This window comes from Dendropsophus ebraccatus, unplaced genomic scaffold, assembly GCF_027789765.1.
Source record: "Dendropsophus ebraccatus isolate aDenEbr1 unplaced genomic scaffold, aDenEbr1.pat pat_scaffold_2080_ctg1, whole genome shotgun sequence".
Classification (NCBI taxonomy): domain Eukaryota; kingdom Metazoa; phylum Chordata; class Amphibia; order Anura; family Hylidae; genus Dendropsophus; species Dendropsophus ebraccatus.
In genome coordinates this window covers 1-18,714 of record NW_027209521.1, presented here as the reverse complement: position 1 = coordinate 18,714, position 18,714 = coordinate 1, and the positions used below count along the sequence as shown (strand labels likewise).

The following is an 18,714-nucleotide window of genomic DNA, read 5'->3' as shown; positions in this document are numbered from 1 at the left end:
TAATGATTTCCAAGTAGCAGAGATCTGATGTATGTTTTAAGGTTATAATCAATCACACAATATAAATTCATAATCACTCACTGTAGGGTGGATTTACCTTGTACTATGTAGTATCAATATAGATATATGTAAAGTGAAATTTATTATACTCTTATTTCTTTATTAACCTCCCAAGGGGCTTGAACCCATGACTTCAGCTAGGCTCATTGGTCATAGGCCAGACACTTACCACTAGACCATTTAGACATTCTGCCTCCTGCAGCTGATATTGGTAATGATCTATGTCCAGCACTATAAAGCCATATGGGATAGAGATAGTGATCTTATAAGTCTGGAAAACAGCAGAGAAGCATTTCCACTAAATGTAAAGAACGCTTTTTATGAGGATGTGTATTTTTATTTTATTTTATTCAATCTCCGGTTGAAAGATATGTGTTTAGCCAAATGTTTGTTAGTATCAGTGTAATGTGGATGATGATGTCAGAGGTCACTAGAGAGCAGAAAGCACTTCCGGGTCATCCATTACTGTTTTACTATAAAAGATTGTTGTTTGTTACCTGTATTATGCCTGATGAAGAGGGGATTGCACCCTCGAAACGCGTTGCATCAAATAAAAGCCTGAATTTGACTTCACACCAGTGCCAGGAGTTCTCCTCATTCAGAGAAGTTACAGGGGAACGTGGCCGGTGTTCCAATAGGGGTGGTTGCGCCAGACAAATCCCACCAACCTCTTCTGTTTACCACTATTGTAAAACAAGTAGACAACTTTATTCTGTCCGACGCGTATCAGAACTACAAGTTCCTTCATCAGGGACGATAATACATTAGATACTAAACACACATATTTATATATAAGAGGGGATACCCTCCCTTTTGTGATGTCACTTCCACTTTATTTTGTTAGAAAACCCTTCCCTTATTAACCCCCTTTCCTTTCATACTCGTTCTATTGTTTCATTAAGCCCATTTGGTACCAGGGTGTTTAATTTAAATATCCAATAACTTTCTCTTTTACATAATTTTGCAAATCTATTGAGTGAGAAATGTATTTGCTCTATTGGATATACTTTCAGTAGGCTATCGTCAGCATTATGAAACATCGCGAAATGACGGGACACACTGTGTTTCCCGTATTTATGTTTGATGTTGAAACGATGTGTATTAAATCTTTTGATAGTGTTTGACTAGTTCTACCCACGTACTGGAGGCCACACGGGCACTCCAGCACGTAGATCACATACTCTGATCCACAATTTAGATGACTTTTACCTATACAGTCTTTTAGAAAACGGATCCCTCTGTAAATATTCCAATTTTTCTTTAAAATATTTTTTATTTGTATATGATTGGCTGAATATCGAGTAATAAAATTAACATCATTTTTTTCTATTTTCTTGTATGTCACTTTTCTCTCCTTTCTTTTTATCGTCTTCTTTTTTCTTTCCCAAGTGTTCTTTGCTATTTCATTCCATAGCTCTTTTCTTTGCCCCTTCTATGATTTTGCGAGGGAACTTTTTTTGCAAAAATCTTTTCTCTAAAATATTAGTTTGTTCTTCGAAGATTTTTTCTTCTGTACAATTCCTTTTCATTCTTATCATTTGCCCAAAGGGGATATTTTCTTTCCAGCTCTTCTTATGTTGACTGGAAAAGTGCAAATAGCCGTTAGCATCTATTGGTTTAAAAAAAGTTTTTGTGTTGATAAGATTTTCTTTTATATATATATTTATATCTAAAAACACAATTTCATTTTGACTATAACTCTCACTAAATTTGAGACCCCATGTATTGTTATTAATAAAAAACATAAAATCTTTCAAATCCTCCTCTGTACCTTTCCATATTAGCAGCAGATCGTCTATGTACCTCCCATAAAAAACTATAAATTTTTTTAAAAAAACTTTCATAAATAATTTTTTTTTTCCTATAAATGGTATTTCCTGAAGGCCTGGATCACACATTGGTTGTACATGTCCAGATAGGGGTCATGTCTTTTCTGTTCCCAGCTGGATTTTCAATAAACCAAACTCAAAGAGAAGGCCTCCATCTTGAAGCCACTACCTTAATAATGGATTTAGTTGTCTTCCAGCTTTACACTAAGGGGGGTCCCCCGATTATCTTTTTAATTTACAATAGTGCCTACAGTGCACCAACTAAGACTGTGAGGGGTAAGTAGATGTAACTTCTCTTTGTATTGGACTGAACAGGACGTGCAACATATGGCGTAGTGCAGAGCTTGTTGGTGCACTAGCGCCTTCCATATGGAGAATTTCATTTGCCGGTGGTAATATCTTTTAAGGAACTTTTTCAATTACATTAAACTTTGCTTACAAGGATCTTCACAGTTTGGCTGGCTGGGGTTAACAAGCAATATTCGTAATCAATGAAGAATATGCAGATCTGTCACACAAGACCAGGAGGGGGTATACAGGAGTACGATCACTGACATGGAAGTCGGTCAGCTCCATCTCCAACCAAAGGCCTAAGAAGTGAACAGTAGATGCCAGGAGGCCCTTAGGCAGAAGATTATCCATTTGTGGACTACTAGAAGGTTGTAGAAACGTGATGCTTTTCTTGAAACATAAACTACCAGTAGTAATTTGCTTGTCTTGGCTTTGGAAATGCTGGAGTTGACTCACAGACAGGAACTTAAGGAACATTTGACTTGTGGAAGTGTTAAATTGGGCTGTGTTACGTTTTAGGACCACATCTCCACCCTTGAAGGTATGAAAAATATAAGACTTGGTCATTAGACATGAGGAATTTTTGAATACCGAGTCGAGTAGACCCCGATACTTGACTATTCGATGGAATATCAAATCCCATTAAAGTCTATGGGAGAAAAATGCTTGTTTATTGGAAACCAAAGTTCGACCATTTGGAGATCACCAAGTCCACAATGACACCTCAGGAAATGATGCAAACACCACTGGAATGCAACTAGGACAGCAGAGGAAGCATGCCGGGGTGCATCTAACATGCCAAAGTCGCAGCATTACACCACTATCATCAACTAAACACTCCCAAACACAATAAAACGTGTAAAGTTGAAAATACACAAGGAAACCTTCTTTCCTCTACATTAGCATGGACAGAAAGCCAAATTTTAAACAAAAGAAAACTTTTCATGCACCCCTTTAACCCTTAGGGGACACAGCCAGTTTTCATTTTTGCAATTTCGTTTTTTTCCTCCTTGTGTATATAAGTCCATAGGGCGTGCATTTTTTCCACCTAGAGACTCAGATGAGCCCCTATTTTTTGCGCCACCAATTGTACTTTGCAATGGCAGACGTAATTTTTGCCTAAAATATGCTGGAAAATCAGAAAAAAATTATATGTGTGGTGAAATTTAAAAACAAAACAAAAAACAAAACACAAATTTTTTTTATGGGGGGGGGGGTTGTTTTTATTCTGTTCACCCTAGGGTAAAACTGACTTGTTACACATGTTCCATAAGTTGTTATGATTACGATTACGATATGTAACTTGTATATTTTTTATTTTATTTGATGGTCTTTAAAAAATTGAAACCTTTTAAAAAAATATGTTTCTTAAAATTGCTCTATTACCATGCTTGAAGCGCTTTTATCCTTTAATCTATGAGGCCATGTGAGGTGTCATTTTTTGCGCCATGCTGTGTTCTTTCTATCGGTACCTTGATTGCGCATATGCGACTTTTTAATTGCTTTTCATTACGCTTACGCTGTGTTCTGTGCGAGATTTGGAATGCGATAATTTAATAGTTCAGGCGATTACACACGCAGCGATACCAAACATGTTTATTTATTAAATGGGGAATAAATAATAAACAAACTTTTTTTTTTTTTACACACATACTAGAAGTCCCGCTGAGGTTAGGGTCATTCCCCCTGGGGACTTCTAGTATTACTGCACTGACTGATAGATATACTGAATAGATCCATGAGATCTGTGCTCTATTGCTTTCGGCTGCTGCATTACGGAGCAGACCCCTGCCGGATGAGGATACGGGGATCGCCCCTCCGCGATCGTGTCGCAGGTGGACGATCCGCCCATTAGACCACCAGGGAAGGCAGACATCAAGTATTTAGATGCAGCTATCAACTTTGACAGCTGCCTCTAAATACTTAATAAGCGGGCACGGCGATCGGACCGTGGCTGCTAATAGCCGCGGTCCCGGGCTGCATATAGCACCCAGGATCGCGGCAGTTCAGAGCGGGGTCGCCGTGTGGACCCCCCTCTGAACTCCCTTAGTGGTTCAGTAATGTCCTGGTTCAGTAATGTCCTGGTGCAGCTAGGGGTTAAATCACCTTGCCTATGACAACTACAAATGGCATAGGCAAGGGGGAAATCAAACAGCACCCACCTCTAACTGTCATAGTGTGTGTGTGTGATGTGGTCAGACACGTTCTACACATAAAGGAGTGAGGTTCTCATGGAAACCATGTAATAAGTTGAAATTAAGGCCCGTTGGTGAGGTGAGCCCTCCAAAAATCCTGGGAGTTACAGGAGAACTGATAACAATACAGTCTTTTTAAGAGACGCTGGAATTAGAATTTTCACACTTTAAATCCTTTAAAGGCTATCTAAGGGAAGGTAATATTAAATTGAATTTGATGGAAAAACCATCCATCACTTCTGCGTCTACCAACCTGATTGATCCTGCCTGCTAAACAATGATTTCTTTCACCTAAAACCATATAGAAAGAAAATTAGCAGGCCCTTAAAGTGAGTCCTTCAAAAATTGATTTTGTGGCCCTTGAGGTGATTCCTCCAACATTCCCATTTGATTCAATTTAATAAAAAAAAGGTAAATGAAAGATTGAATTACATTCGAGTTAATGTAAAATTGAATATTAAATAAACAGCCGATAAAGTGGTCTTTACCAGCCTGCCTTTGAAACTGTTACAAAATGAAAGGAAGACGGAGGACACCCCCAAACAAGTTTTTATCCAGAGATAAAATTGTTCAAAATAGACAACACAAGGATCCTACCAAAATAGCAAGATTCTGATGAAAGTTGAAATGCCAAGTTTTTGCCCCCACACAAGTTTTTGCCTTAACAAGGGCTTTCGGGGGTCTCTCGTGCCTAAAATCACCTAATAACTAACTCACTCTGCTACACACCGTCTCCCCTCTCTAGCTCCAGGTAGTATCTGATAACGAATCTCAAATCCACTATTCTATGTATGGCCCTTGAGATGAGTACTTTTGAGGCCCTTGAGGTGAGCATTTTAGAAGCAGAGTTTGAGGCCCTTGAGGTAAGCTCTCCAAAAATTAGATTGAGGCCCTTGAGGTGAGCCCTCAGAAAACATTTATGGATGGCCCTTGAAGTGAGCCCTCTAAAAATGTATATGAAGGCCCTTGTAAGAGCCATCGAAAAAATTATGAGGATAGCCGTTTAGGTAAGCCTCAATGCTTTTTTTCCCCAAATGGCCCATTTCTACAATGGTTGAGGAGGAGGAAATGAGCTGGAGCAGACACATGACACTTCACTTTTGGTTGAAGACCAAAGTCAATGCAGTGGCTGATCATTTTTATGAGCGTCAGCCGGTTAGCACTGTCAGTTGACAGGCAGCTGCGCTTATCTGTAATGCTGCCCCCGGCTGCGCTGAACACCATTTCAGGCAGAACACTAGTGGCAGGGCAGGCCAGCACCTCAAAAGTGTACAGGGACAGTTTTCGCCAAATGTCCTAACTTAGAGATCCAGTAACTGTAGGCTGCCGAGGGATCAGGGAGAACAGGGTTGCAGTCGTCCAGGTACTCATACTCGTACAGGCCCTGCAGTGATAGAAGTTTCACGAGATTGGTGAGATTGGCAGGTTTAGAGGAAGGAGTGGACTGGGTAGATTATTGGGTGCTAGACAAGTGAGTGGCTATCCATTTTACTAGCTGTTCCCTTGGGCCTCAGCAGCGGTGTACCCCTGCCCCTGCCTAATTGTTCAATGAACCCAGGGATGCCTGATGACTGTAATGCTGGCTGCCTCTTGTGCCCCACTGGCATTTCCGCACCCCCGTCCTCGTCCCCGTCCCTTTGCACTAGCCTTACGCATTGGAGCTGTTGAACTGTTTTCAATTTTTCAATTTCAAGACAGTAGTACCATTTTTTTTTTTTTTGCACACTCTCAGTATACAGCTATACAGCCGTATACCCGATACATAATTTTTAAGAAATGCCTTCAGGCAACAGGCGTTCCAGTGGTTAATGTTACGCACAGAATGCAAAAAAGTACTACCAAATTATTATATTTTTTGACACACTCTCAGTATACAGCTGTATAGCCTTTATCTAAAGTTTTCAGCAAGTAGATACCCTGCAGCCTATTTCTCACAGTGCACTCCAGCTGCCCGCCTATCTGAACACACTGATGTGCTACTAGCCGGTTTAATGGCTGTATATATGTGTGATATCAATCTCTGCTATCTATAATTTTAGCCCTAACAAGGGCTTTTGGGGGTCCCTCCTGCCTAAAATCACCTAACACCTGACTGTCCCTGCTATACAATGTCTCTCTGTCTAGCTCCAAGTAGCATCTGATAACGAATCTCAAATCCACTATTTTATTACTGTAAAGGTCACATGGTGTAACCAGCCAATGAATGCAGATGCTTTTCTTTTTTTCCTTCCTCTGCACTCCTAGTGCCTGTCCCTGTCCCTGCCCTCCCCCCCCCCCCCCCCCCCCCACCTTGCATAGTTATTGTTAAAAAAAAAAAAAAAAGTCAGGGAAGGTGGAGGGGAATCAAAGTTTTACTGCGTTTTTGATCGAATACTCGATTGAAAACGAGTATTTCGAATAGTGTACTACTCGATCGAGTATCTCCTATCACTCATCACTATTGGTCATCTATTTATTGAGGTAATTGTGAGATGTCACAGACCTGTGAGTGGCCAAAACTATGTGAACATTGAGGTTGGGTTCACACTACGTATATTTCAGTCAGTATTGTGGTCCTCATATTACAACCAAACCAGGAGTGGATTAAAAACACAGGAAAGGATCTGTTCACATAATGGTGAAATTGAGTGGATGGCCGCCATATAACGGTAAATTAACTGCCATTATTTTAATATAACAGCCGTTGTTTTAAAATAACAGCAAATATTTGCCATTAAATGGCGGCCATCCACTCAATTTCACCATTGTGTGAACAGAGCCTTTCTGTGTTTTTAATCCACTCCTGGTTTTGGTTGCAATATGAGGACCACAATACTGACTGAAATATACGTAGTGTGAACCCAGCCTTAGGCTGTATTCGCACATTTGCAGGTTTGTTGTGTTTTCATTGTATACATAATTATGGCCTAATTGGTCATTTGCACTTTGCAGTGTTGTCTTAATTGACTGTCTGGGCTTTGTCATGGGCCCAGTATTACCAGGCTTCACCATGAGATCTGTATTACCAGCCCTAAACACACTTGTTTTTCTTGTCATAAATAATCAGGCAATGCTGATTCACCTGATGAAGTCTGGTAATGCTGATCCTCTGATGTAGCCTGGTATTGCTTATCATTTGATGTAGCCGGTTATTGCTGATCGCCTGATGTAGCCTTATATTGCTTATCACCTGATGTAGCCTAGCAATGCTGATCCAATGATGACGCCATGTAATGCTGAGCACATGATGAAGCCCTGTAATGCTGAGCACATGATGAAGCCTGGTAATGCTGATCACATGATGAAGCCTGGTAATGCTGATCACATGATGGAGCTTGGTAATGATGATCACATGATGAAACCTCGTAATGCCAATCACATGATGAAGCCTGTTAATGATGATCACATGATGAAGCCTGGCAATGCTGATCACATGATGAAGCCTGGTAATGCTGATCACATGATGAAGCCTGGTAATGTTGATCACATGATGAAGCCTGGTAATGCTGATCACATGATGAAGCCGGGTAATGCTGGTCCCCCCCCCCCCCCCCCCCAGAAGTGATGGCCAGAAAAGATTACATTATATAATTTTCTGCAAGGTCACAAAGAAGCCAAAAGAAACCTCTGAGCAACTGGACATCTTTCCTACATAATAATGTGCATGACTCCACTATCAGGAAGACACTAAACAATAACGGTGAGCATGGCAGGATAGCAAGGATAATGCTGCTCTCCATGAAGAACATTGCTGCCTGTCTGCAGTTTACTAAAGATCACCAGCAATGGCGTCGTCAGGCATGATCATATGGGGCTCAAGCCCCGAATGAATTTTGCCTAGCCCTGAAAGTTATTTGCTCCCGCCACTCGCCGAAATAACAGCAGCTGCGGATGTTGTGAGCTGTAGACAGCTGCCGCAGCACCACGATCCTGACCAGCCTCTCTTGTACCACCAGACACGCTCCAGCAAGTAACCCGGCAGTTTGTGCTTTCTCACATCACAGCGACCTGGATGACCTGAGAGGTGGTGCAAGTTGGTGAGAATTCTAACCGGAGGGGGGAGGGGGGTGTCTCAAGTGAGTTAGTGTGTGTGTGTGTTTGTTGCTGGGGGAAGGGGGGTTAAGATGGTTCCCGGTGGGGGTAATATGTGTGTGTGCGTATGTGTGGAGGGGGTCAAGATGGGGTCCAGGTGGGGTAGTATGTGGGGCAGAGATGGGGTCAGATGGTGGTAGTATGTGTGTGGGGGGGGGTCAGATAGGGTAGTATGTGTGTGTGTGTGTGTGTGTGTGTGTGTGTGTGGAGGGGGTCAGGTGGGGTAGTGTGTGTGTGTGGGGGGGTGCAGGTCTGGTCAATTGCAGCTAATCAGGGGAACTTTATTACTGCAAGTTCCCCTGATTAACTTTATTACTGCTAATTACAGCAGGCGCATTATTACTATAAGGGGCATAGCAGGTGCATTATTACTATATGGAGGAGAACAGCAGGGGACATTATTACTATATGGGGACACAGCAGGGGACATTATTACTATATGGGGGCACAGCAGGGGACAATATTACTATATGGAGGGCACAGCAGGCGCATTATTACTGTATGGGGGGGCACAGCAGGGGACATTATTACTATATGGAGGGCACAGAAAGGGACATTATTATTTTATGGGGCACAGCAGGGGACATTATTACTATATGGAAGACCACAGCAGGGGACATTATTACTATATAGTAGACTACAGCAGGGGGCATTATTACTATATGGGGCAAAGAGGGGCATTATTACAATATGGGGCACCGCAGGAGGCATTATTACTATATGGGGCACAGCAGAGAGCTTTATTAATATATGAAGGCACAGCAGGGGGTATTATTACTATAAGGGGGCACAGCCGAGGGGGCATTATTATTATATGGGGGCACAGCAGGTGCATTATTACTATATAGGAAGCACAGCAGAGGGGCAATATTACTATATGGAGGCACAGCAGGAGACATGATTCCTGTATGTGGGCACAGCAGGGGACATTATTACTATATGGAGGGTCCACAAGGAGGCATTATTACTATATGGGGCCACAGCAGTAGACATTATTATTATATGGGGGCACATCAGGGGACATTATTACTATATGGGGCACAGCAGCTGCATTATTACTATATGCACAAGCCTAAAGGACAGAAATGGCTGCACATCGCACCCATGGTTGACACGAAAGCTTGTTCAGCTACATTAAAACCAACATCAGAAGTTAGTATATCATTTTATCAAACCATATTGCCTCATGTATCAATGTGCAGGTCCCTGATACACATGAGTCCCTAACCAAACAACCCTGTGCCGGTCAGTGGCCGCAAAGCGTGAGCAAGCAGGGAAGGGGGGCCACAAATGGCCCTGCAACCCCAATGCCACAGGACCAAAACCCAAGGCCCCCCCAAACCCCACAGGCACCGCTGGCAGAGGAAGCTACCACCAAGCAACACAAGTGTAAACAAGCTGTTACCTCTCACTATTGCTCCTGCAGGTAGAATGGGAGAATCAAAGGAGGTACTTACCATATGTACACAGGGCCCTTGTGGTTTGGTCCTGTGGCGTTAGGGCTGCAGGGCCATTCCGTGGTCCCCCTTCCCTGCTTGCGCACGCTTTGCGGGGGTTTGCGGCCACTTATTACCACAGTGTTGTTTGGTTAGGGACTCGTGTATCAGAGACCTACACGTGGTACATAAGGCAATATGGTTTGATCAAATTATATACTAACTTCTGATGTTGGTTTTTAATGTAGCTGAACAGGCTTTCATGTCAACCATGGGTGCGATGTGCAGCCATATCTGTCCTTTAGGCTTGTGCATTATTACTATATGGAGGCACAGCAGGGGGCATTATTACTTTATGGGGCACAGCAGGGGCATTATTACTATATGACGGTGCACAGTAGGGGATATTTTACCATGTGGGGTAACACAGCAGGAGTCATTATTGCTTTGGGGCACAACACTGGACATTATTAGTATATGGGGGCACAGCAAGAGAGCCTACATACAGGGGGGCAACACACTTACCTACTTACTCACAAACACTAAGCAGTGGAATTACTACTGTATAGGAGCCTATAGGAGGGGAAAAGGTAAGGAAGTTGAAGGAAAAGTGTGGAGCCTAATGCTGCGTTTACACGTAACGATTATCGTGCGAATTTGCGCGATAACGGTCGAATTCGAACGATAATCGTACGTGTAAACGCAGCGAACGATCGAACGACGCACGATAAATCGTACATTTTGATCTTTCATCAGGTCATCAAATCGTCGTTCATCGTACGCAAAAAAACTCGCAAATCGTTCCGTGGTGAACAGTCTTTCGCCGATTTAACCAATGTGTGAGATAGGCTTAAACGATCGCAAACGATCGCAGTGCGAATTTTCGTTCGATATATCGTACCATCTAAATGCTGATTGTTATAAAAAAAAATCGTAAATTCGACATCGGTAATCATGCGATCGGGCCAATAATCGTTACGTGTAAACGCAGCATTAGATATTTGTCTGACAGGTTCTGAAGAGATGAATTGCAGCTGGAAGAAATCATCATGGTGGTCCGGGCCGGATGGAGAGGAAAAGGGAAAGAGAACATCTCAGATCAAAGAAGACGTCACCTGTGAGTCACTGAATGAGGTTTTTGCATTTTTAGAACGTTATCTGGTAGGAGTTCCCTGATGTAGAAAAGGTTGGTAAATACTGGGGGAGCTGTGGGAGTGTTGCCTGGGCAATGGTGTTTGCCTTGGCAGCCACAGTCATTATAAGTGGCAATAGAGCTGGGCTAATAGAGCGGTCATTGGGGTTACTAGCTTCTGCAATGGGCTCCTTCACTAACCGCTTATGACGGCACTCAGAGGGCCTGTGCCCCGGATGTTTTAGGATCCTATCAACGCCCCTGATCACCAGAAATACTGAAAGTTTCCAGACAAAATTTACAAGACAATCTATGAATTCTAAATAGCAGAATCAGGGAACAAAGACAAGAAAAGGAACACAGGACCAGGACGTGATCTAACTGAGAAACACAAACTAAGCTAAGAAAAAAAACTCCACTAAAACATCTAGACTAGGGATGAGCAAACTTTTGAAAAGTTTGGTTCGGTTCGATCCGGCGAACTTTCGTGAAGTTCGGATTCATAAGAACCAAACCTAAAACGAACCTTGCTATAACAGCTGAATAATTGCAGCTACAATAGTGGGAGTCTGATAGGGTATAGTTCCATTTAGTTGCAGTTGCTATTACAATGAAAAAGTGGAAAATCATCAAAGTGCAAAAATAGTGAAAAAAATTAGCCAAGGTGTAAGTGATTACACGGGACATAGGACACAAAGTTCCTTGGACCCAGTAGGGGGGAAAACAGACATTTGACAGTGGAACCAGCAGTAGTAATAGTACTGTATTGGACCCAGTGTGGAGGAGGGGGAGGAGGAGACAGTAGCACTTGACTGCAAACAGCCCAGTATGGTTGAAAAGAGACTATTGGAGGAGGCGGCACCACTTGATTGCACCAGGCCAGTATGATTGAGAACAGACTATTTGAGGAGGAGGAGGAGGCAGTACCTGATTGCACCCAGGCCAGTATGATTGAGAACAGACTATTCATGGAGGAGGATGGTCAGCCTTGGAGTGGTGACCTGGGATTCCTTACTGATGATGTTGGTTACCGCACTTTCCAGAATACGGTACGAGTGGGATGATGTCCTTGATGCCTGCTCACAGAGTTGCGTCCTCAAAACGGATCAACAATTGGCACAACATGTTTGAAGAAAACCTGTGCACTATGAGGTTTATCACATGTGCCATACAAGGTGTATGACTCCCTGCTGCACTGAAGAGAAAAGGTTCCTCCCTTTGTGGGCTACAACACTTCCCACCGTTAGTTGACCTTGGCTAGGCCATTCATATATCTCCTACCTGATGGTCCGGAGGAGCTCCTGCCCACTGTGGCTTTGTTCACCCAGACTCACAAAATGGAGGACAGCCTGAGAGCGCCGGGCCTGACATAGTTGGTAAGACACCGGGGCAGGTTGGACTGCAGTCAGAGCGGTGGACAGTTGCAAGCTAGTGGAGGCAGAACTTGTGCAGAACTGGCCCCCTAAAGCACAGAGGAAGTGACAGTGGCAAGAATGGGCTAACTTTATGGTGGTCTTCTGGGGAATGTTGACCCAATGGGCACTAACAGACATGTTACTTTCTTTTTAACTTTTTGTTGTTGCAGCTAAACGGGGTTCTTCTATTTTTTTAACCTGATTGTAAAGATATGAATTATTTCACTTAATAAATTCGATAAGCTTGAACACTGAAGTTGCTTTCATGTGTCTTGGTTGATACTCACAGACAGCTGTCTCGTTACATTTTGATTAGGTAGCACCCAGGTATATCTGAGGAGACTCATTTAAGGTCTCACCCTAACAGGGGTGACAACACATCTTGATATTCACAGAAAACCAGGATACAATGGATTATAGGAGTAATAATTCCTTGTATCCTGGTCTATTCTGTGACAAAAGTACAATTTTGCGTCGCCGTTGTTATTTTACCAGATTCGTAACGAACTTTCTCCAAAGTTCGTAATGAAACTGGTTCGTAACGGTTCGGTTCGCTCATCCCTAATCTAGACATAAGCAATCAAGATAAGACTAAGAGAGGAATGCCTAGCCAATGCCTCAGTATTTAGAACACAGAAGATGAGATAGCAGGATGGGTATGCTATACTTAACACTCCCATGGATATAATGACTTAAGGAGGACACTTTTATAACATGACTTCTGTTTTTTTTTTTTTTCTTCTTTTATTGGATTATGTATAAAAATTAAAGTTAATACTTGTACATAGACATATATGGGTGCCAAATTACATATTGGTACAACTCAAAACCCATAATAAGTCAAGAATTGGCCGTGGATATAAGGTGTTTTTCTGCTTATATATCCATTCTAGTTAAGAACCAATGCTGGATAATCAGAATTTCTAGATTGTGAGACCTTATCTGTAGACCCAAAGAGTAATATAGGTGGATTCATTGGCCATTTGGTAATAAATATAACATATTTATTAATAATTGACACAGACTTTAATAAGCCTTTGCTATTCTTTGGTTACAAAGTGGATTTTCTTCTTGAAAGCCTCTATAATGTCCTTGTTCCTGAGGCTGTATATAACGGATTCATCATAGGTGTTAATACTGTGTATAGCAGGGCCACCAGAGAGTCCACATCTGAGGAGTAGGAGGCCTTTGGTCGGATATACATGAAGATTAGTGGCAAGTAGAAGATACTGACCACCGCAAAGTGTGAGCCGCATGTGGAGAACGTCTTCTTGCGTCCTTTGGAATCCATTTTGAGGATAGTTAATATGATTTTAATGTAAGAAACGACCACAAGAGTCAGTGTTATTAGAAGAACTGATGCCCCAATCGTGGAGCCGACCACTACATTTAAGGAGGTGTCAGAACAAGCCAGCTGCAACAATGGTGGATGGTCACAGTAGTAATGATAAATGATATTAGGGCCACAAAATGGTAACTTCAAGGCTAAGATTAAGACTGTGGCCGTAACAGCAAAACCACTAGACCATACTATAACCATCAACAGCAGATAGAGTCTCTTAGTCATGATGTTTGGGTAATGTAGAGGAGAACATATGGCGACATATCGGTCATAAGCCATTACTGTCAGTAATAAACACTCTGTAACTACTAAAGACTCAAAAATATACATCTGAGCAAAGCAGGCCGTATAAGAAATGGTGTCAAGGTTCATGGAGAATTTGGCCAACATCTTGGGTACAGTTACCGTTGCGTAGCTCAAATCAAGTAAAGACAAATTACCTACAAAGAAATACATGGGAGTATGCAACCGGGGGTCAAGTACCACCAAGAAGAAGATGCTTCCATTCCCAGTGATGGTGAACAGGTAGATAAGAAGGAATGCACAGAACAGCACAAGCTGAAACCTCTGAAGACTCGGGAAGCCAAAGATGATGAATTCAGTTACAAGAGTAATGGTCAGATTAGGAGAAACTACTAGGCGGGGGTAATCCTCATCCACCTGCTTCATACAATTAAATGGGAAATGTTAACAAAAAGTGATTGGAGAAAAGGTGGTGGGAGACTACAAGTAAGTTTGGGCCTCTGAATTGCTTTGGCCACCGTCCCACTTGTAGAGTCTGCCTTGGGACGTTATTTTGAGGTTGATGACTACTTAAATGGTAACTTATGTTCTTACATTTTTAATTCTGAGAAGATGTTTGTTGAATGCATGGGTGGAGTAAGGTTTTTTCCTTGGTATATTAATATTTTTGGTGAGGTTACTCGATGAGCCAACCAAGCATTAGTAGAAAATATGAGTTTCTGTGATGTCCAATAATAAGTGTACATGGATCTGTTAGATTTCTTATCTGCCAGGCCCTCTAGCATTGCCCCACAGCCAACTGTTACCCAGCCTATGTTTGACCTTATGTATCATATAGAAAGCTAAGGATTTTCTTGCCTGTCCATAGTGGCACTACCTGGTTTGCCATCTGCTTTGGTGGTACTCATGTTCCACATATACAGCTGAAGGTCTGTCTACCTGACTGCCTTCTGTGCCGGCGGCGCCTACGGAGTGGGGGGAGCCTTGGGGTTTGGTCCTTTGACAGTGGGGTTGTGGGGCCATTCTGGGGTCCCTCTTTCCTGCTTTCTTCCGCTATGCGGGGTTGGCCTTCGCTATCAACTGACCTATTTGCCTGTTTCTATTGTTACTGTTGATTTTTGCACTAAGTACTTGAGCACTTTGTTAATATTTTTGCACCAAAGATACCTTCTATAAGTAAAGTTTGGACTCTGTTTAAAGTGGGACTCTGTCATCTTTACTGCCGGACTTGCACCCACACTCGCACTTCACAGTAGCTTTAACCAAGGTCTGGTTGCCGTGTGTCTGGTGGTGGGTGTTACCACTCCTGGCCACCGTGACAAGTAGCCTCCAAAACACCAGAACCCATCAGCTCTTACACCAGTTCCAGCAACCCAGGCAACAGCACCTTCTCTTGCTAAACCCTGATCAGTGAGATCAGCATCGGGCAGGAGAGTAATCTAGAAGTGATGTTCATCACCTCCAGCAGGGGCGTAACTAGAAATATCTGGGCCCCATGGCAAACTTTTGATTGCCCCCCCCCCCCCCTTCTATCCTGACTGACCACTTAGCTGTCAAATCTAGTCATAACTGCAAGCGTTCATCAGGAGTGCTTGCAGTTAAAGGGACATTTGCAGAATCCCAGAGGCCCCGCTCGGCCACCTGGTGCTCCAAATTATGACAGCTCAGGGGGCTCAGCGCATTGCAAGAGCAGGCAATAGGGTCCCCTGATATGGTGGTCCCCATAGCAGCCGCTACAGTGGTAGTTAGGCCCCTGACCTCTAGATTGCTAAATGTAGACGCACCGCAGCAACTTACCAAGAACGGGAGCTGAAGGACCTGCAGGACCTTTAATGATGTCACAGTCATGTGATTAGTCATATGACTGGGAGAAGGGCTCCCTGTTGATACTGTAAGTCACGAAAATCTGTATAACATTTGTGTGTCTGCCTATATGTAACAGTGCTGTTTGCGTATGGTGATGTAGCAGAGTTGTGTCTGTCTGGACGTAGCAGAGCTGTTTGTGTTCGGTGATGTAGCAGAGGTGTGTCTGTCTGGACGTAGCAGAGCTGTTTGCATATGGTGATGTAGCAGAGCTGTTTGTGTTTGGTGATGTAGCAGAGGTGTGTCTGTCTGGAAGTAGCAGAGCTGTTTGTGTATGGTGATATTGCCAAGGTGTAGGGTGATTTAGCTGAGGTAAGTATAGAAAAAAAACAAATGAGTAAGATACAGTTGTTCTGGCCATTTTTTTTTCTGTTCTATATGTGGAGGTAGTGGATACCTCCATTTGGCCGTGCACTCCACCCATTTCCTGGGGTTGTTCTAAGCAGAGACTATATGGTTCCTGCATGCCCAGTGTGTAAGAACCAGTTTGTATTAGCCCAAGAGAGACCTGTGTCAGTGTAGGACCATCTCCTTGAGTCACCTTAATGTGGTAAGATTCTAATTAATCAAATGGTTTGCTAAGAACCCAATTTTTTCTAAATTTTCGATAGTGGTTTTATCACTCTTTAATATCCGTATTATGTATCTTTAATATCCGTATTATGTATATAGTATGTCTTAGCAATTGCAGGTTGCTGTTGCACTCTTTTTTTACAGCAGGGGTACAGTATGTGCCTGTATAGTAATGTAGTAGTACAGTGGATGTCTGTGGGTATGTTTATGTAGCAGAGCTGGGTGTGTCTTGTGCATGCGCAGAGCTGTGTATACAGTGTCGGACTGGGCCACCGGGGGACCGGGTATTTGCCCTGTGGGCCCCGAGCAGGAGTAGGCCCCGCCCCCAGTCAGGGGACACAGGGCTGGAGACCACATCAATGTGGTCTCAACCTAGTAAGCCCAGCGGGGCCCCCCGTGCTCCTGGGGGGCCCACTCAGCCGCCGATTGCTGCACCTTCCCTTTTAACTGGAAGTGATCGCAACGATCGCTTCCAGTTAAATGTAGTAGTGTTCCGATTGACAGAGCGAGAAGCCATAGGCTTCCGCTCTGTCAATCAATCTTGTGACTGCAAGCAGCTTCTTGCTTGCAATCACAAGAGTGCCGTCCCCGCCTTCGCCACCGACAGCCGAGAAGCTCCTGGTCCGGGCAAGCGTCATCACCACTGAGCTCTGTGCGCAGTGCGGCAGCTAGGACTTCGGTTCACGTAGCGCATACCGAAGTCCCAGCCGCTGCGGCGCGCATGGAGCTCAGTGGTGATGACGCTGCCTGGGACCATGAGCTTCTCGTCTGTCGGGAAGAGAGAAGAGACCCGCGACCGTCGGGGGGAGCGTGGTGACAGGGAGTTGTGTTTTGTTTGTTTTTTTATCATAGGGGACAGCACTGGCGGCTATAGGGGGCAGATGGACAACAAGAGGGGGCTATGGGGGCAAATGGACAACATGAGGGGAGCTATGGGGGCAGATGGACAACATGAGGGGGCTATGGGGGCGATGGAAAACATGAAAGGGCTATGGGGGCAGATGGACAACATGAGGGGGGCTATGGGGCAGATGGACAACATGAGGGGGCTATGGGGGCAGATGGACAACATGAGGGGGCTATGGGGCAGATGGAAAACATGAGGGGGCTATGGGGGGAGATGGACAACATGAGGGGGCTATGGGTGGAGATGGACAACATGAGGGGGCTATGGGGGGAGATGGACAACATGAGGGGGGCTATGGGGGGAGATGGACAACAAGAGGGGGCTATGGGGGAATGGACAAACAGGGGAGCTGGGCAACATGAGGGGGCTATGGGGGGAGATGGACAATATAAGGGGCTATAGGGGGAATAGACAACATGAGGGGGCTATAGGGGGAGATGGACAACATGAGGGGGCTATAAGGGGAGATGGACAATATAAGGGGGCTATAGGGGAAGGACACAACATGAGGGGGGCTATAGGGAGATGGACAACATGTGGGGGCTTAAAGGGAGATGGACAATATAAGAGGGCTATAGGGGGAATGGACAACATGAGGGGGCTATAGGGGGGAGATGGAAACATGAGGGTGCTATAGGGGAAAGGGACAACATGGGGGAGGCGGACAACATGAGGGGCTATAGGGGGGAATGGACAACATGGGGGGCTATAGGGGGGAGATGGACAACATGATGGACAACATGAGGGGCTATAGGGGGAGAGGGACAACATGATGGACAACATGAGGGGCTATAGGGGGAGAGGGACAACATGAGGGGAGCTATGGGGGGAATGGACAACATGAGGGGCTATAGGGGGGAGATGGACAACATGAGGGGGCTATAGGGGGAATGGACAACATGAGGGAGCTATAGGGGGGAGATGGACAACATGAGGGGGCTATGGGGGAGATGGACAATATAAGGGGGCTATAGGGGGAGATGGAAACATGAGGGGGGCTATAGGGGGGAAATGGACAGCACTGGGGGCTATAGGGGGGATGGACAACATAAGGGGGGCTATAAGGGAGTTAAATGCATGGCTCAAGTCATGGTGTAGAGGAGAAGGGTTTGGGTTTTTAGAGCACTGGGCTGACTTTTCATTGGGGTACAATCTGTTTTCCGCAGATAATTTGCACCTTAATGGAAGGGGTCGCTGTGCTGGGGGAGAGAATCCTAGAAGGGGTGGAGGGGTTTTTAAACTAGGGATGTGGAGGGAGGACAATGAAGTATGTAATGTAGTGGCAGATAGGTTAGAGAGGGGACAGAACAATGAGGAGGGAGGAGAAGGGTCCTGTGGGGGGAGGATAAGAGCAGTG

General features: G+C 44.2%; 1 pseudogene; it reads right to left on the bottom strand.

Moving 5' to 3' along the window:
- Positions 1 to 229: 229 nt before the first annotated feature.
- On the bottom strand, positions 230 to 15,862 carry LOC138775795 (olfactory receptor 6N1-like; annotated as a pseudogene).
- Between the last annotated feature and the right edge of the window lie 2,852 nt (positions 15,863 to 18,714).